At 42.1% G+C, this 20,679-nt stretch overlaps 1 non-coding gene across 1 annotated transcript; it reads left to right on the top strand.

Moving 5' to 3' along the window:
- Positions 1–10,468: 10,468 nt before the first annotated feature.
- Positions 10,469–10,607, top strand: LOC122917941. Its single transcript, XR_006386544.1, has one exon. It is a non-coding gene; the product is annotated as a U4 spliceosomal RNA (small nuclear RNA).
- The last annotated feature ends 10,072 nt before the right edge of the window (positions 10,608–20,679 follow it).

Here is a 20,679-nt window from a genome sequence, read left to right as displayed (position 1 = left end):
GGCACCTTTTACTGAAGTCAACCAACATTCCCCAGATAGGCTATAGGGAAGCTCTTAATGTTTGTGCTGGTAACATTTCTGGAGAAAAATTCATGTAGAATGCAGCCAATGTACTCCTGACAATTGACAGCAACTTTCTAAATACAATAAATCTGTTATTTTATAAGCAAAGTATCTTTACTATTGGGAGGCAAAATAAAATGAGTCTCTCAAACTAAGTTCTACACTTTATACATATGTGATTTATTAGCCCCCCCCACACACACACACATAGAAAATTGAAGTAGTGCCTCAAGCAGCCATTAGAAAGACAGATGTTAGATTATGGTCATCAAGAACATGGACTCTGGGAGCGCCTGGGTGGCTCAGTGGGTTAAGCCGCTGCCTTCGGCTCAGGTCATGATCTCAGGGTCCAGGGATCGAGTCCCGCATCGGGCTCTCTGCTCAGCAGGGAGACTGCTTCCCTCTCTCTCTCTCTGCCTGCCTCTCCATCTACTTGTGATTCTCTTTGTCAAATAAATAAATAAATAAATAAAACATGGACTCTGAAGCAAACTGCTTGGATTCAAAGTCATCTCAGATGTTTAACTATAAGCCCAGGGAGGAGCAAGTTACTTTACTCTGTGTCTCAGTTTCCCCACCTGTAAAATGGAGGTGATGATCACACAGCATAGTTATGAACATGAAGAGTTAGATGTGAACACCTCCTAGTGTTGGGCCATAGTTCGTACAACTTGAAGGTTAGCTTTTATTTTTATTGGCGGACTCAGGGACAGTCTTTTGCCCTAGATCTGGATATCCCTACCTTCTGCCACTTCGCTCTGTGTCACAGGTGGGAGTCTGGGGAATAGAGTGTTCCAGCCTCTAGCTGAGCCTAGCTTTCACTTAGATTTCAGCCCAGCCCTGAGTATTTCTGAGTCAGGAATGCTCTCATCATTTAAGGCTGGAACCCAGAGGAAATTTCCTTCCTCAGTATGTGTTCCAACTACCCCACCAACTGCAGACTCAAGATTGATGAGAACAAAGAAAGGACGATGGAAGGGTCCTAGCTGCTGAAGGAAATCTGTGTTTTTGTGAAAGGTATAACAAACCCACAAGCATGACATTAGCCTGGAGAGAACAGGTTTGACCAAGACGGTCATCACCGCACGGCACGTTTCATGAATTATTGCATCTCCCTGTCTCCCTGAAGTTTTCTGTCCTTTGGCTTTTGTGCGTTGGTGTGTCTCCCCTCCACATCTCTCCCTCTTTCTCTCATTTACTTCTTTATCTCTCCTTCTTCACCTTTCCCTTTGTCCCTTCTCCCTAAGCTCTCTTTCTTTTTAAAGACCCGTCTTGCTGCCGCGCTGACTCAATCAGTAGAGTATGCAACTCTTGATCTCAGAGTTTTGAGTTCAAGCCCCATGTGGGGTGTAGAGAATTACTTAAAAATAAAATCTAAGAAAGAAAGAAAAAGAAACCTGCTTGCCTGATTCAATAGGACTGGGTCTGCCTAGGAAGAGAAGAGGCACCAGGGGAGTGTACAGACAGAGGAAAGGGCAGTCAGGATGAAAAGTCTCACCAGAAACCAACCCTACTGACAACTTAATCTTGGGCTTCCATTGTCCAGAACTGTGAGAAAATAAATTTCTGATGTTTAAGCCAAGAAAACAAAAAAAAAAAAGAAAAGAAAAGAAAAAGGAAACTGCTTTACATTGGTTTTTACATGTGTTTGGTCCTTAGTTGTGGATTCATGGCTCTCTGTACAATTTTTTTTCTTCCTTTCAATTACAACACGTGGGATCTATTTCAGCTGTCACTACCCCACTAGATGATGTTCAGCAATAAAATAACAAACACGTATTATGCTTAATGGGTGCCACTCACTTTTCTAAGTGCTCTGTGTATAAAATTAACTGATTTAGTTGCCAGGGCAACCCATGAGGTAGGAACTTTCATTATTGTCTTCACCTGTGGTAAATTAGATTTCTGTTCACTAAATATTTTAGTTTACCTTCCTGCAGTGCTCCTACCCATAGCAGATTTAGGCATCCCCCCAAGTCCTGGTCGACTAAGGAGTGACTATCTATATAATTTTCTTTAGCCAATGAAATAAGGGGAGAAGTGCCATGTGTCAGTTCTACAAAGAAACTTCAAAGGCCAGTGCATATTTTGCCATGTTCTCTTCTCACTGTCATGATGGCTGGCAGTGCCCAAAGAGTGGCAGCTCCATCAGCCTGGGTCTGAAAATAAAGACGGCATGAAGCACAGCCATAGTCAACTCATGAAGGACACACAGTGGGTATAAGAAGGAAACATTTGAAAAAAAAAAAAAAAAGAAGGAAACATTTGTTGTTGTCTGCCATTGAGATCTGGGGGAGTCCTTTGTTACTGCAGCATAACCTATCCTATCCTGACAATTTCCCACTTTTCGAGTCATGAAGCTGAAGCACATTTAGAGAGTGTCTGGCAGTCTCACTCCAGCGTCTGAGCTCCTAACCACTACTCTATAATTATTTCTTTAAACTTCAACTCCTGGCTTAGGAGCTGGGATAACCTGTCCATAAGCTGAACGTAATGAATGTTATTTATTTTGGTTCCATCTGTCTAGGTCTCACTCATTCCATTCTCTGCTTTCTTTTCAGCTTTGAACATACTAGGCATATTTATTATATGGTGGATGCTGGTTATGTTCAAGGGAAATGAAGAGTTCAAAGCTGCCTACTGATGTTCCCAGCATGTTTATAATCAGAGATCTCTACTGTCCATGTTCCCAGCTCAGGACACCCTGAGGTTTCTTACTGTTGCTGGTGTTCGAAGAGGGATGGTAATAATTGTTATTATTTATTAAGTATCTGCTATGCTCCAGCAACTATACAAATATAATTTCTAATTCTTAAAGCCATATTACAAAGAAGGTAGCATTGCCATTCTTCTTGATGAGGAAACAGAAACCCAGTAATACTAAAAGATGTCTAAGGTCACATATATCTTCTGTATTTGAAGCTCCTGATTCTACATTAGAGCCATCTGGCACTAGAGCCTGTGTTCTTTCCACCAGGCTGTTTGTGTAGCAAGCACCTCTCCAGCTGGTCTTCTGGTGCATTCTCTTTTATCATTTGTGACCATGGAGGTATCTGAATCTTTCAGTATCTTCTATGCTAACTAATATTTAAGATGTTTTTGAAGATGGGAGTAAAGGCACAGTGAGCTAAATCTAGGCAAATTCCTAGGAAAGCCTTAATGTCACAGAAAAACAGAGAGGCTTGAAAAACAAGTAAAATGGCCTAAACACTTTGAGGTTTTCACTTAAATAATAAGGCTAAGCACAGTGCTGAGGAGACTTTGATTCAAAGCTTTCTGAGCTCTCAACCAAACCTTAATGAAGCAAACCTCCAAAGGACGCATCCCAATTAGCCCTACATTCCAGATGATCAGACCAGGACCCCAAAGTCCAATTTCCTGTCCCTGCTGCTCATCTTGGAACACAATTATCCCTATTGCGAAGCTACGCACCAAATACCACATGTACAAATAACCGCCTGAGTTTTACAACAGGCTTATATTGAGTCATTGATCATTGCTATGTTTCAATAAATATTTTTTTCCTGATAGTGAGCCAATTTATAATCCAAAGCCAGATGTTGACAGGCCTGGACTCTTAAAAAAAAAAAAGTATCATAATTATTATTATTTGGTATTGCCATCTGGGTCCCATTATGAAAAATAAAAGGCTTTCTTGTGCTTTTGGAAGCTTCTTCCGGAATACTGTGTCCTCAAGACATCCCCTCACAGCATGGCCTCACAAATAGCAAGTCATTGGTATAGGCTTCTCAAAACACTTTCTCCTGAATAATCACATTTTCACCGAAACCCCCAAGTCCTAATACCCCCTCATTCACGCAGCTGCCATTTACAAGGTGCCTGCAATATGCCAGATCTAAGGCCAGATGCTGTGAAGAATGCAAAGCTATACAAATATATAGTCCCACCTCACCGCTCAGTTGAAGGACATTAAATAAAAATTACTACTATTAGGTACCGTTAAAATTTGGAATCCATGTAGGGTATCTAACTTTTTAGAGAGAAAACAAGGTTCTGTCCATTCTGTCAAGCCTCATAATGCTCTCACTATCAAAGATTAGGTTGTTGACCTTCTTGAGAGGAAAAAATTTTTCTCTACCCTTCTCAGTTCTTTGGCCGGTTCTTTGGCCAGTCTAATAATCAAGATAACACAGCACATATTAATAGGGTAAAAGCATACATACAAATGAGGCCTTTAAGAATATGACACCCACAGGCAATCAGGCCTTGGAGGTTTTTTGTTTTTTGTTTTTTTAAAGATTTATTTATTTATTTATTTGACAGAGAGAGACAGAGATCACAAGTAGGCAGAGAGACAGGCAGAGAGAAGGGGGGGGAAGCAGGCTCCCTGCTGAGCATAGAGCCCATGTGGTACTCCATCCCAGGATCCTGAGATTGTAGGCACCCCAGGCCATGGAGGTTTATATGCCATTCTGAGCTAAAAGAAATCTCTAGAACTTCAAAGGGGAGGAAGACAACACACAGGATAATGGAAAGAGCAAATGTTTGGTAAACAAATATTTGCCTTGCCCTGCAGAGACAATGGGACACAGAGAGAATTTTAACCTCTAGGCCCTGCAGCCCACCCCCCAACTCTACCCTCACTGCCCAGCAGTTAACCACACCTAGTCCATATGCTTCCCTAGTTGTCTCTGGTAATAGTTCTCTTCCTGGACCAGCCCCATTATCTAGATCTTTGAGGCCCTTCAAGAGATTCCTTGAATCTGCTAGTCTTGATTGCCTTCACCTCAGCATAATCCATATGCCAAAATGGCACATTTTGAGGAGACTTGTTCTGAATTCCTTCCGTAGGCATTGAATCAGGCTTTATATTTCTTGGACCAAAATGCCAGGAGGCGGTGCTTTGGTGTGAGTGGGAAGTTAGCTAAAGTGCTAAAGCCCTTTGCAATCCTCAGTCTCCCGGGAGAGGCCTAGGGCTGCATTCCCACTCAGACCTTCTGTTTCCTGAAGTAGAACTAGAGTGGAGCCTATGGCAAGGCCACTAGGCCTATGCAGGCTGGCAAAATGCTTTCTCACAGTTCCACAGGAAATGACACTGGGCTATGCATTAAGAAAAAATTACCCAAAACATGGTAAGTTCAAGAGAGCACATACTGTCCTTTCCATATCATCCCAAACCGTAGTTTAACAGGCCCATCCAAGAATTATGTAATTTTACAGGGTGCCTGGATGATTGGTTAAGAGGCTGCCTTCAGCTCAGGTCTGGATCCCAGGGTCCTGGGATAAACACCACACTCTACCACTGCCCCCCTCCCCCCAATCAACCGATTCCCTGCTCAGCAGGGGAGTCTGTTTCTTCCTCTTCCTCCCCCCACTCATGCTCTCTCTTGCTTGTACTTTCTCTCAAATAAATAAATAAAATCTTTAAAAAAAATTTTATGTAATATCTCATGAGAAATTTCCATCCTGAATTTGCTATTTGGTATTAATTGAGGCTGGGACTCACTGACATTGCAGGTTAACCTGTAGAAGTGTGACTAATAGAGATGCAAATGATTTCTGACTAGTAGATAAGATAACCCCAAAGGTTATAGTTTTATCACCCTGTAGGGTAGTAAACCAGTTTTATATCTGCCAGTGACCTTATCCTGAAGTTCTTCTTAAAATTGCCCACAAGTATCCTTTATTGATTCCCTCATTAATTAACGAGTTAAATAAAATCTTTGACGTGTTCATTCTGTATTTTGGAAAGAGTCATGTTTTCAACTTTTGAAATGTATACTTTGACAGAGGCCGGTGATCAATCCTGGGACAATGAGAATTCCTCTGCCTAGACTTGTCCTCTGGCATTTGCATCTCTTAGAAGCCTCAAAGGGAAGAACCAGGTAGGAAAGGATTCTAGTGTTATGGGACCTTAGGTCCTGGCCATATATTACCTCTGTGGCATCAAATCAAGCCCACAAGCAATGTATTGTAAAAAACAGTAGATGAAAATTCAAGTATGTGCAACAAAATAAAGTAGTACTGGATAATAACTCAAATATAAATAAATACCCATAAGTTCATTCTGATTAAATATATGACTGAGTAAATGAGTGAGACGTCACAAACCTCCTGTGCAGAAGAACCCCAAATAATTTATGTCAATTCCCACCCATAAGGAGGAGGAACAGATCTCCTGTCCTCTGTAAGAGTGGACCGCACACGACTTTCTTCCGAAGAGTACAATATGAAAAGAAGGAAGAAAGAGTAACTTGACAATGAAGCAATGTGGCAAACACTAACTCAGCCAGGTGATCTGGGTGAATGTCAACAGTGAGAATATTTGCCCTTGATACAATGTAATGAAAATGTCAATCAATTCCTATGGCCTTCCAAAAACACATAACCCCTGTTTAATCATGAGAAAACATCAAACGATTCCTAACAGAGGTATATTCTATAAAATGCCTGATCTGTACGCCTCAAAACTCATCAAAAATAAGGGGAATCTGAGAAACTGCCCCAGCCAAGAGGAATTTAAGGAAACCTAACTACTGAATGTAAGGTGGTGTCCTGGATGGGATCCTAGAATGGAAAAAAGGACATTAGGGAAAAACTGAGGAAATCTGAATAAAGCATGGATTTCAGTTAACAATGACATATCAATATTGGTTTGTTAATTGTGACAGATGTACCATATTAATGGATGATATTGATAATCAGAGAAACTGGCTGTGAGGTATATGGGAACTCTGTACTATCTTCATAATGGTTCCATAAATCTAAAACTGTTCCGAAATAAAGTTTACCTAAAAATAAATCATAATATCACCTACGGAATTTTAAAGACGATTCAATCGGGGGCACCTGGGTGGCTCAGTGGGTTAAGCCGCTGCCTTCGGCTCAGGTCACGATCCCGGGGTCCTGGGATCGAGTCCCGCATCGGGCTCTCCGCTGAGCGGAGAGCCTGCTTTCCTCTCTCTCTCTCTCTCTCTCTCTGCCTGCCTCTCTGCCTACTTGTGATCTCTCTCTGTCAAATAAATAAAAAATCTTTAAAAAAAAAAAAAAAGACGATTCAATCGAATGCCATTCCACAGCTTATTGACTGTGACCTTGGCTAAGTCATTTAACCTTTCTAAGTGTCCTCCATAAAGTGATTATACTGTTATCCACCTCACAAGATTGTTATGAAACTAAAATGCAAAAGCGCCTGGTTCCCTCCACCTTGCCTTAAGGACTATCAAAATGCACTTGAGTGAACCTGGGGAGGAAATGCACTCTAATTTGCCTAGAAACTAGGTCCTTTGCACCTTCTTGACACATTCTAGCAGAGCCAGCAGTGCCAGGTATAGCTCCCCCTCCCCCTACGCAGTGCAAAGCTGACTAAATGCTCAGCAGTTCCCAAAAGACAGCTCTAGTGCCCTCCAGTCTCTGAGGTTCTTGGTCTACCAAGAGGGAAGGCTGGTGTGCAAAATGCGGTTGAGTTTTCTGCGCTTACAGAGAAGGGCAAAGCCTAAGTGGGTGTGTAAGGAAGGAGGACGGTTTTCACTTAGAATACACCTGAGAGGATGTGGCAGGTGGTTCGCTAGTGAGACAGCCAAGCCTCTTTCCCCCAGGGACTTCTGTTTGGATGGGGAGTCCAGCAGCACCTGTGGGGCCTGGAGTCCCGGGGATGCCCCCCCCCACACCCAATCACTCTCTGGACCAGGCACTGGGCAGGGAAGATGACAGTCTTTTCAGAAAGGGAGTTGCACTTACACACGCCTGTTTTCTCAGAGCTCTACACCAGAGGGCAGTATAGGTGCTTGGTTCTAGAGATGCCCTCTTTTCCTAGAGGGTATCGCTGAGTAATGGGACTTCTCACAGGGTTTTTCTGAGTAATAAAAGAGGAAGAAGGTACGTGTATTCATTTTCTTTTGCTGTGGAAGAAAGTACCACAAACTCAGCAGCTCACAAAAACACCCATTCGTGAGCCCAAAGCTCTGTAGGTCAGCCGTGGATTGCTTTCACGGTCAAAGAGAGGAGGTAACGGTGGGTATGGCTGGCTGCAGGGGTGATCCAGGAAACCAGGCATATAACACTCGAGCCATCCACATGGGCTAATGAGCGTGACCATGCGACAGCCACGTCAGACAAGGAAAGAAAAGGATATGATTCAGAGTGCTTTGGAAGAGCCCAAGGGAGCAACTGAGTGGGGATTTGGCTAGGTTTACAAAATTCCCTGGGTGATCCTACAATCTGACTTCAGATCAGAGTTTCATTCTCTGTGATGGGACAGTTGGGGGTGCTGTTCAATTCATCAGCACACTGAAATCTTTCCAAGTCTTAAAACAAAACAAAACCCTCCTGACTCTAGAACTTTTCTACTGTGGTCTACATCCCTTGAAGGCTGTTTTTTATTTTCTTTTCCAAGCTATCCTGGAAGGAAAAAAAAAAAAAAAAAAAAAGAACATTTTCAGATGCAAAAATAGGACTTCTAACTGCAAAAATAGGCTTAATCCTCCCTCAACTGCCTATTGCCTTTGCAACAAACCCACAGATTTTACTCAGGCTTAAAAGGAGAACACCCAAGCAGAAATGAGCTTAGTTGTACTGTCCCAGCCTACAAGACAGAAAACATAAACTCTGCCTTCCTTCTCCTTTCTCTAACATGCTGCCACTGTATGTATGTATGTATGTATGCATGAGAGAGTGGGGGGGTGGGCAGAGCAAGAGGGAGAAAGAGAACCTTAAGCTCAATTTCATGATCCTGGGATCATGACCTAAGCCAAAACCAAGAGCCAAGCCCACCCAGGCATCCCCGACATGCTGCATTTTTAATTTTAAAGAACAGAAGCAGCCGAAGGAGGTCTGTATTCTTTCTTCTCTGGAGACATTTTTTTAACAACCAATTTTGTTAACCAGTTAGGAAGCCTTACTTCTCCTTACTTGGTATTTAAAATTAATGGGGTTCTGCTGTTCAAATTTGGTAAAGAATCATATGCATTTAAGTAGTATCATATGTTGCAAGATGTCAGGAGTGGCCAGACCTCTTTACTGACTTCTTGGGATGAGAAAAAGCCTGTAAATGCGTTTTCAAGAAAAATAACTCCTTTTTCTGCCTCTCTTGGTTAATCAACAATAGGAAGGGGACGCTAAATTTGGTGGAGAATGGAGAAGACATTGCAATGAGGAGAAAGGAATTAACCCATAAAATCTTTGTGAGTGCAAGGCTTATTACTTTGAGATGACCTTGAAACATTTCACCGCCTACTTCTGTGCTGCCAGCTGGCTTCGCAGTGGACAATAAACTCTCCAAAAATACTCCGTGTAAAATTATTGTTTGTCTTCATTAATCTACCCTAGTGACCCTGGGTGGAACGTTGCTCCATCAGGAGAGGTAGAGTTCCAGGAGGGCCATCTTGCTAGTCAACTGAATTACCAATGGCCGAACTGTCACAAGAATCCAATTACTCACTGCTTCCTTTTTGGCAGGCTTTCCTATGGTTGAGGCTACCTCCCACTTCCTTATCAAACCTGACTGTATTTCTCACTTTTATCAGTGCATTTCCATTCAGACACCAGGCAGTCCGGGACCAATGGCACTGTCTAGTCAATATTCCTATCACAGAGAGAGCACTTAAAATTCCTTAACTGATTCAACACTCCCCCCTTTACTTCCAAATTAACATTTTCTCTCAGCTAGATGGGGACTTCTTCCTTCCTTACTCTAGATGCTGTTTTCTCTAACTCCATTCCAGGACTTGCCAGATGAGTCAAGAAAACCTAGCCCCACTTTCATAGATATTGCCCCACACAGATATCACATACTTGTAAAGCTCCTACACATTCAGCTTTAAACCCACCTTGAGAAGAGTTACACATAAGCTGTTGATCCTCAGTTCCAAGTGGACACTGGGCTTATGTAGGCTTTTTCTGACACATAAATTGTCAATAGATAGGGCTATTTTCCTTATTGAATCACACTCTCTCCTTCAGACTGACACCAAAAAGAACACTTTAAACAGCTGGAAACATGAGGGCCCTGAAGAGGAGAAAGAGGAAGAGAAGAACAAAAGGCCAAAAGGGAGGTGGTGGGGAAAAAATAAAATAAGGCTGAGAAATAATCTCAAAACAAAATGCCACATATAAGAACACATTCTTGGCATTCTCACCTTTCAAAATTAAAACAACCTAACCGTCCAATGTTAGAGGAATGATTAAGTGAATTATCATCTATTCACACAATGGAATATGGTGCAGCCATCAAATGCTCCTTTTGAAAAATGTGCTGCAGCAAAGAGCAAAAGTTTATGTAACGATAAATGGGAAAAAAAAAAAAAGCAAAACAGGGTACCTGGCTGGCTCAGCTGAAAGAGAGTGTGACTCTTGATCTGGGGTCAAGAGTTCAAGCCCTATGTGGGGTATAGAGGTTACTTCAGTAAATAAAACTCTAAAGAAGGAAAAAAAAAAAAGTACAACAAGCTTTGCACAGTGGCAGTATTGTAGCCAGTGAGGTTTATCTGAGGCACAATTATTGCTAATTGATCATTTCCCAATACCCCACCATGACAACTCAAATTACAGTTTGCACTGACAATTTTTGACAGTCTCTTTCGAGACTGCATTGGAGGGGAGCAAAACAGAGTCATAATGTACTGTAATGTGCTTATCAATTCATGTGTCTGTAGCACCATTAGATTGAAGGAAGGGTAAAGAGTAGGAGCAGCAGACAGCCATGTCAAGGACAGAACCCTGAGGAACTCTGACATCTATGGAATGTTCCAGGAAGGGGTCTCTTCAAAGAAGACAGAAAAAATGAAGCAAAGGGACTGAACCAAGAGAGTGTGAAGTCACAGAATATGGGAAAAGATGGCACATCCAAGGTGTCTCCCAAAGTGGGAGATCCTAGTATACTACGTTAGCTGTGAGCAAACTTGAGCAAAGTTTCAGGAGGAACTTAGCAAGTTGCATCACCTCCCAGGGTAAGGGAGAGATGGGATATGAGCCAGTCGGCCTTTCAGCAAAGCCTACGCTCTCTGCTTTACTCTAGGCTGCCTCCCTACCATGTTAGAAATACCTCCTGAATGTGTAGGAGATCATGATTGAAAAAGGCTCAATCAGCAGTATTTTCCTTTTTCTTTAAGATTTTATTTATTTATTTGAGAAAGAGAGAGAGAGGAGAGAGAGAGAATGAGCGGGGTGGAGGGGCACACGGAGAAGGTGAAGCAGGCTCCCAGCAGAGCAGGGAGCCCGCTGAAGGCCTTGATCCTGGGAACTCAGGATCATGACGGGAGCCAAGATAGATGCCCAACGACTGAGCCACCCAGGCATTCCCTGTATTTTCTACTTAAGGGCTACACTTTGATACAAGGACAGCAGTGGGAGTAGAAGGTAAGAAAACGGACCCCAGGGCAATTGATTAGTATGGGGAGTGCAAACCGCATTGCTTGCAAAGCAGGTAAGGTAGAAGGGGAAGCTGCCTGGCTAACGCACCTACACCCACTGCCTACAGGGGACAGCAGTGCAGGAACCTCAGCCACTGCGGCTGGATCAGCCAATTCGTTCAAAGATGCCAGAAATCTGGATTTTATCTTTCTCTGTGACATTTTCACATTTTAAGTGCTGGGATCTAAATAAAAAACATTTTAAAACACTATGCAGACCAGATAAATCTGTGGAGTCGATTGGGTCCAATTTTAGACTCTGGCTTCCTATCGGTAAAGACAGTTTGTCTTCAGAAACTGTACCTTCAGTGGTGTTGGTTCTATCCAGAGCTAATCCCCAGGCTGAGGGGAAATCCCTGAGCTGGCCTGGGGTGGGGGCACTTCCCTACCAACTTCCTTCCCCCGTTTATCTCATTGGGCCCATCACTCAACTTACTATGATGAATGCTTTGTTGGGTTCAGTTCCATAGAGTTAAAGGAGCATGGAGTGTCTCTCATCACAGCCCTTCTTTCCTAGGAAAATAAATGGCCAGCTCCCTGGAGTAGGGGATTTTTTATGCAATGACTTTCCTCTACGAGATTTATTGCAGCAGCTTTGTGAGAGATTTGTAGTAAGTAGTGTTCGGGCTGTAGGTCTTAAATCCTCAATGCCACAGTCATAACTCTCCAGGAAGGAAATGATAGAAGATCACAGTAGCTAATATTGCATTATGATGATACTGTCTCCGCAGAAATGATTGCCGTCTTGCTGCTGCTGTCTTACTTAGGAAACGTGAGCTCTTCAGATGTGCTTGAGATATCTATCCTGGTGGCGTTTTGCGAGATTTCCAAAGAAACTAGGGGAAGGGAGCAAACATTTACTGAGTGTCTACCACTTCCCTTTTCACATATGGGGAGACTGAGGCTCAAAGAAGTTAAGTCATTTTCCCAAGGTCTCCTGCTGTAAAACCTTTCTGATTACAAAGCAGATCTCACCTACCTTGCCACATGGAACTTGTTTTTTTTTTAAAGATTTTATTTATTTATTTGACAGAGAGAGATCACAAGTAGGCAGAGAGGCAGGCAGAGAGAGAGAGGAGGAAGCAGGCTCCCCACTGAGCAGAGAGCCCGATGCGGGACTCGATCCCAGGACCCTGAGATCACGACCCGAGCCGAAGGCAGCGGCCCAACCCACTGAGCCACCCAGGCGCCCCTGGAACTTATTTTTAAACGTAAGAGAATGTCTAATCAATCAAAGTTGATAGGAGTGAACGGTGAAATATTTCCCCCATTTTACATTTCAATGCACTTCACTTTCAGACTCAGTGCACAGTGTACAGGAAGTCCAGGGGATAAACAATCTATATAACACCATGAGGAAACAATCAGACAGACCCAGGCTGCGGAATAAAGACAATCATCCCAGTCACTGTCAATGTCATGGTGAAAAATGTCAAGATGCTCTTCTAGTTTAAAAGAGACTGAGAGACGCCTCGGTGGCTCAGTTGGTTAGGCATCTTCCTTCAGCTCAGGTCCTGATCCGAGTCCTGGGATGGAGTCCCACATAGGGCTGCTTGCTCAGCAGGGAGCCTGCTTCTCCCTCTGTCTGATGTTCCCTCTGTTTACTCTCTCTCTCTCTCTCTCTGACAAATAAATAAATAAAGATATTTTATTTATTTATTTGACAGAGAGAGATCACAAGTGGGCAGAGAGGCAGGCAGAGAGAGAGAGGAGGAAGCAGGCTCCCTGCTGAGCAGAGAGCCCGATGCGGGACTCAATCCCAGGACCCTGAGATCATGACCTGAGCCAAAAGCAGCGGCCCAAACCACTGAGCCACCCAGGCGCCCCTCTGACAAATAAATAAATAAATAAACAAAATCTGCAATAAATAAATAAGAATGAAAAGACAAATTAACAAATGCAAGATACAAACCTTAACTGGACCTTGGTTCCAAATGGAACTATTGGGTATAATATTTTGGGAACAACTGAGGAAATTTGAATATGGACTAGATATTAGATGATATTAGAGATCATTATTCATTGTCTTAAATGTGATAATGGCATGTGGTTATGCAAGGAAAGTCTTATTCTTAGGAGATACCTACTGAAGTACTTAGGATTAAAGTATCACGATGTCTGCCCTTCAGTTTCAAATGACTGAGAAAAAAATTACGTCTGTATGTATAAAATGTAAATTGTTGAATCTAGGTGGTGAACATAGAGGTGTTTGGTACGCTATTCTTTCAACTTTCCTGTGCATTAAAATTCTTCATAGTAAAATAAATAAATAAATAGATAGATTCTTCATAGTATAAAGTGAAAATATACAAGTAAAAAAAAATGACTGGATTAAGCTGCCTCGGAATGATGAAGAGGGGGCTATACTGAATAGGGTAAATGCATTTTTAAATTCCTTTAGAAGATTACAAATATGGATAAACTTAGAAAGCTTCGAATATGTGTTCATTAGAGTAAATGAAAAACATATTTTAAAAGGATAGATGTACATAACCACAGCCATATAAAAATATATTTGCTGATGGACAAGAACTAAAACTATGTTTGGTAGTGGAAAGAGGTGATTTTTTTCCCCAAAATTACTCTTGCTATATCACCTTTTCCATTAATATAATCATCAAAAATATGCTCAAACACCAAGGCAGAAAAAGATTATAATCGTTTGCTATAGTGTGAGGTTACAGATGACTATTTTTCTTTTAAGAGTCATCCTCCATTATAAAAAGTTCATTATAAAACAACATCCTGTATTTTTATAATCAGTAAGTGCATTAAATTTATTGCATTACTAAAAACACATCAATATGGGGACCTCAGCTCCAAAATTGTAGCATGGTTAAGAAAGATCTAGGGAAAACAAGTGAAATTAAATCATTAAAAATTTAAAACAGCTTCAGAAAGTTAGAAGTTTGGTTCAGGAATAGCCAGGCAAATAGTTTCATCTGAATTACAAGAATAACTGCCAAGGGGCGCCTGGGTGGCTCAGTGGGTTAAAGCCTCTGCCTTCCGCTCAGGTCATGATCCCAGAGTCCTGGGATCGAGCCCTGCATTGGGCTCTCTGCTTAGCAGGGAGCCTGCTTCCTCTTCCCTCTCTCTCTGCCTGCCTCTCTGCCTACTTGTGATCTCTATCTGTCAAATAAAATAAATAAAATCTTTAAAAAAAAAAAGAATAACTGCCGAAAATATGGTTTAGCAAACACAGGCTGGCCACCTACATTTGTAAATAAAGTTTTATTGGAGCATAGCCATTCTCATTCATTTATGTATTGGCTATAGCTGTTTTCACACTACAAGAGTTGAGTGGTTTCAACAGAGACCGTGTGACATGCAAAGCCCAAGGTATCACTATCTGGTCTTTTATAAAAAACTTTGCAGAGCCCTAGTCTAAAAGTATCCATGTATATGAAAAATGATTAAATGAGAGTATGGACAAAATAAAGTTAATTTATTATGGTGGGCATAAGTTGTAATTTATATATATATTTTTTAAAAATTGTATTGTTATTACAATGCGGTTTGTACATTTAATAAATTTTTTTAGGAAAAAATAATTGACTAAGAGATTACTATTTTTTCTTTCTTTCTTTTTTTATAAAGATTTTATTTATTTACTTGACAGAAAGAGACACAGCAAGAGAGGCAACACAAGCAGGAGGAGAAGGAGAAGGAGAAGTAAGCTTCCGGCTGAGCAGGGAGCCCGATGCAGGGCTCAATGCCAGGACCCTGGGATCATGACCTGGGCCGAAGGCAGACCCTTAATGACTGAGCCACCCAGGTCCCCCAAATTACTATTTTTTCAATGCTTGAAATTGTGAGGGGAAAAGCAAATACAAATATATATTATAGAGTTATTAAAGCCTGACATGGAGTATCTAATTTCCATGTACCAAAGAACATAATCAGAAATACAGGAGGGAGGGGCACCTAGGTGGTTCAGTGGGTTAAAGCCTTTGCCTTCAGCTTGGGTCATGATCCTGGGGTCCTGGGATCGAGCCCCGCATCGGGATCTCTGCTGGGTGGGAAGCCTGCTTATTCCCCAACCCCCCGCCTGCCTCTCCACCTACTTGTGATCTCTGTCTGCCAAATAAATAAATAAATAAATAATCTTTTTTTTTTTTTTAAAGGTATCATCTACATAATAGGAATAATAAGGAATACATACAAAACTATCTAGAAAATTTAAACTGTGCCCACTAACAATATTTTTGGAGGTGATATTTGGAAGGACTTTTTGTTTCTTAATATAATTCTAGAGTATTTAATTTGATAAAGAGCATATATCAAAAGAAGAAATATATATATCCACCTTTATTTTATTTTATTTTTTATTTTTAAGTACTCTCTATACCCAGCACAGGCCTCAAACTCACAGTTCCAAGACCAAGAAGCACATGCTTTACCAAGTGAGTCAGCTAGGTCCTCCTATATATCCAACTTCAAAAATAATACTTAAAGATTTAAATAACCTAGTTAAAAGTTTATGCAAACTGAACACAAAATTAGATAAAGAATATGATCTCGTGCTCGCTTCGGCAGCACATATACCAAAAAAAGAATATGATCTCAGGTTCAGGAATAAAATATACAAAAACAAGAACAAAGAAAATATCAAAATATTAAGTGTTGTTTCTTTTTTTTTTTAAGATTTTATTTTTATTTATCTGAGAGACAGAAAGAAATCACAAACAGCGAGGAGGAATAGAGGGAGAGGGAGAAGGAGAAGTAGACTCCCTGCTGAGCAGGGGGGGCCTCCCACTGCCACCACCACCACCCCCCGTCCCCCGCAGGGCTCAATCCCAGGATCATGACCAGACCCAAAGGCAGACAGATTCATAACCGACTGAGCCACCCAGGTGTCCATGGCTGTTGCTTCTGAGTGATGGCACTGTGGATGATCATTCCTTATCTTTTTACACTGATCTCTACCTTTCTGATCTTTCTACAATGACCATATATTACTTGAGTAATCAGGAAAATTTTTTTAAGTAAGAATTCATTAAAATAACTTTTTTTAAAAAAAGATTTTATTTATGTATTTGACAGACAGAGATCACAAGTAGGCAGAGAGGCAGGCAGAGAGAGAGAGAGGAGGAAGCAGGCTCCCTGCCAAGCAGAGAGCTCAATGTGGGACTTGATCCCAGGACCCCGAGATCATGACCTGAGCCAAAGGCAGAGGCTTAACCCACTGAGCCACCCAGGTGCCCTAAAATAACTTTTTAAAGGAAAAGAATGTTGTTGCAGCTACTGCCAATTCATAGTACAAGACTTTGGATCTTTTTATCTCTGTCTCTGTCTCTCACACACACACATACACACGTGGTGATTCCTCACAATAATGACTTCTATTATTAAACTCTACCAGGTCCCCCACTTCTGCCTCATGCTTCCTGGCCTCCTTTTCTCACAAGTTCCCAAAATCCTGTATGCCATTTGAACTCTATAGTGAGGGAGAAAGGAAGAAAATGACAGCATTGAGGCATATATTTTCTGCAAGTCTCCTGATATTTTGGAAGGGATAAAATACCCATGTCCTTACAAATGGCCAACAAGGCATACTTGGTCTGTACCCTGCCCATGCACGCCTACCCTGGCACACACGCTACTCTGATCTCACCTTACCACTCTCTCCACCATTCTTACATTTCCTTTAGGGCTCCATGCAAATTTCATTGTATGAGGGGACACCTAACTTGGGCTTTCACCAATTCCACCAACTTGGTTTCAAGGTATAAGCAAAATATGCTTTATTAAATCTGAATAAAACCATCGTAAAAGTGAAAAGTCACTCAACAGTCAGCTCCCAAGAGGGCGTCCTGATAATTGGATAGCCTTCTCTGACAGTGAATAGGGCTGACCTAGGTAACCAGTAGGATACAGCAGACATGACAGTAGAGCTTCCAAGGCCAGGCCATAAGAGACATTGAGACTTCCACCACGCTCTCTTAGATTGCTCACTCTGGGAGAAGCCGGTCCCCTTGACATGAGGATACTTGGGGGTCCTACAGGGAAACCCATGGGGTAATGAACTGAAGCCTTCTGCCAACAGCCAGCATCAAAGCATCAACTTGCCATTAACATGCGTAAGGCACCAGGGAAGCAAATTGTCCAGTCCTTGTCAAACCCTCACAGGACTACATTTCTGGCCAACATCTTGGTTGTAATATCCTGAGTGACTTTGAGCTTGAACAACTCAGCTAAAGCACTCCCAAATTCCTGACCCACAGATAAAATGAGGTATTAACAACAACAACAACAAACCTCTACTGTTGTCTCCTCCACTGGTAATTTTCTGCACAGCAATAGGTAATTAATACACTAACTACCTAACTCTTAAAGCTTTTTAATCAATACATCTCTAATTCCTTTAAGTGACCCACCCATCAACACAAATCTACACAAACTCAGGCGAAGAAGTAGATCGCTAACCCTGTCAGTGGGACTAACAAAGTCTGTTCAAAGTACCATTCTCCACGCTGTTCCATTCTCCCTTGCTTTTCCTACTTCCCTAGGTCCTGAAGGCACATCTGTCTCTACATCTCAGTGAATGATACTCGCTTCTCTTACAACGGGGTTGAGACAGATTCCAGCCTGTACATTCTCCCATGTTTCTGTTAGTCCCCATGCAGAGCCTTGCCTGAAAGTCTCAGGCAGGAAACATTTCTCATTCTTGCTCCCACTCCCACTTCTCCCACCCTCACCTCAGGATCCAGCACTGCCTAGGGAGGAGACTGAACAGTATACAGCAGAAGCTTATCTGAATGAGCCCATCTCAACCTGCTGGTTGGGCCAGACTTTGCAACCATTAGACCGTTGCTGTGATAGACCGCAACCCCACCTCTGCAATTAACAATCTCCACATAGAATCAATTTTGCTCATTTGCTCTCTTTTCCCCCTTAGGATTTATTTATTTATTTGGTAATCTTTACACCCAGTGTGGGGCTCGAACTTACAACCCTCAGATCAAGAGTTGCATATTCTTTTTTTTTTTTTTTTTTAAGAGAGAAATCACAAGTAGGCAGAGAGGCAGGCAGAGAGAGAGAGGGGAGGAAGCAGGCTCCCCGCGGAGCAGAGAGCCCAACACGGGGCTCGATCCCAGGACCCCGGGACCATGACCCAAGCCGAAGGCAGAGGCCCTAACCCACTGAGCCACCCAGGCGCCCCAAGAGTTGCATATTCTTTTGACTGAGCCAGCCAGGCACCCCTGCCCTGACTTTCATCACCAGTGTTCTATCGTCTCTCAGCACATTTCGACCCCCCATCAACTGGCTTGAGTCACATCAAGAAACATTCTCTGTGGGGCTTGCAACTCTGGACCTCGGGGTTATCAACTGGAGCCCCCCCTTAGCTATAGAGATTATTTAAAATCTTTTAAAGCACCTGGGTGGCTCAGTGGGTTGGAGCCTCTGCTTTCGGCTAAGGTCATGGTCCCGGGGTCCTGGGATAGAGCCCCACATCGGGCTCTCTGCTCAGCAGGGAGCCAAGTGCTTCCCCCTCTTTCTCTGCCTGCCTCTCTGCCAACTTGTGATCTCTCTCTGTCAAAGAAATAAATAATAAAATCTTTTAAAAAAATCTTTAAAAAAAAGAAGAGAAAGGAAACATTCTCCATATATGGAGGATGAACCCTTAATTCTAAGAGACAGTATGTGTGTGTGTGTTTACGTGTGTATATGCACATGTGTGTATATGTATATTGTATATTTGTGTGTGTGCATGTCTCTCTTGTATGTATGCTTTGTGTTTCTATGTATATTGTGTGTTTGTATGTGTGTCCTGTGGCATGTGTGTTGACTGTATCATATTATAGTGTATGTATATCTGTGGGGTGTGTGTGTGTGTGTGTGTGTGTCAGTATGCATGATATGTGCACACACGTGTGTGTGCTAACGCATGTATCCAGCTTCGCCAGCCTGGGATTCATACAATATCCCTCCACAAGGACACCCAAAATAAAACAGATTCCTCATTTGTAAGTGGACATAGTTACATAAGATGTTGGCATTAAGTGAAGCTGCATAAGCAGTGTACAGGCACTCTTCTGTAAACCTAAAAGCAATCCAAAACAGGTTTTCTTAAAAAAAAAAAAAAAAATATTATCCAGATCAGTAAGAAATTCAATCTTCCTAGATTACCTTCCTCGGTAAACTTCCTAGAGTTACCTAACTTCTGTTCAAAGGCACCCGTAGAGCTGAAGTCAGGCTTGATGCCCGCATAAGTACACTCCAGACAGGATATTCTCTAACTTGCCAAATTGGCTTTCCAATTTGCTAAACCTGTAGTTGATTGCCAACAATCCAGATCCCCTTCCATACTTAGTATATTAGAACATTTTTTAAAAGATAAAAATGAGGGACGCCTGGGTGGCTCAGTTGGTTGAGCAGCTGCCTTCGGCTCAGGTCATGATCCCAGTGTCCTGGGATCGAGTCCCACATCGGGCTCCTTGCTCGGCGGGGAGCCTGCTTCTCCCACTGCCTCTGCCTCTGTCTGCCTGTGCTCGCTCTCTCCCTCTCTCTCTCTGATAAATAAATAAAATCTTTAAAAAAAAAATGAAAGAGAATTCTTAGGGGGGAAAAAAGAAAGAAAAAACAGAAGAATGGGACACCTGGTTGACTCAGTCGGTGGAGCATGAGACTCTTGATCTTGGGGTTATGAGTTCAAGCCCCACATTGGGTGTAGAGATCACTTAAAATTTTTAAAAAGAAATCTTTTTTTAAATCCACCTAACTCTTTAAAAAAAAAAAGATTTTATTTATTTATTTGAAAGAGAGAGAGAGAGAGAGCACTAGAGAGGGGAGGGTTAGAGAGAGAAGCAGACTCCCCACTGAGCAGGGACCCTGATGCGGGACTCAATAGAGGGACTCCAGGATCATGACCTGAGCTGAAGGCAATCACCCAACCAACTCAGCTACCCAAGTGCCCCTTAAAAAAAAATTTTTTTTTAATTAAAAAAAAAAAAGGGGATACCTGGGTGGCTCAGTCAGTTAAGCATCTGACTTTGGCTCAGGTCATGATCTCGGGGTCCTGGGATCCAACCTTGAGTTGGCCTTCTGCACTCAGCAGGGAGTCTCCTTCTCCTTCACCCTCTCCCTCTGCTCAAGCTCTCTTTCTCTCTCAAATAAATAAATAAAATCTTTTTAAAACAACAACAACAACCAGAAGAACAAAGATTGAAGGGCTAGCAGCTAATTTAGGGCATAACTGCATTTTTAAGAAACTGGAGGAGGTGCTGGGTCTTACACCTGACTTTGT

Source organism: Neovison vison, chromosome 9, assembly GCF_020171115.1.
Source record: "Neovison vison isolate M4711 chromosome 9, ASM_NN_V1, whole genome shotgun sequence".
NCBI classification, from domain to species: domain Eukaryota; kingdom Metazoa; phylum Chordata; class Mammalia; order Carnivora; family Mustelidae; genus Neogale; species Neogale vison.
This window is presented reverse-complemented; position numbering and strand designations above follow the sequence as displayed.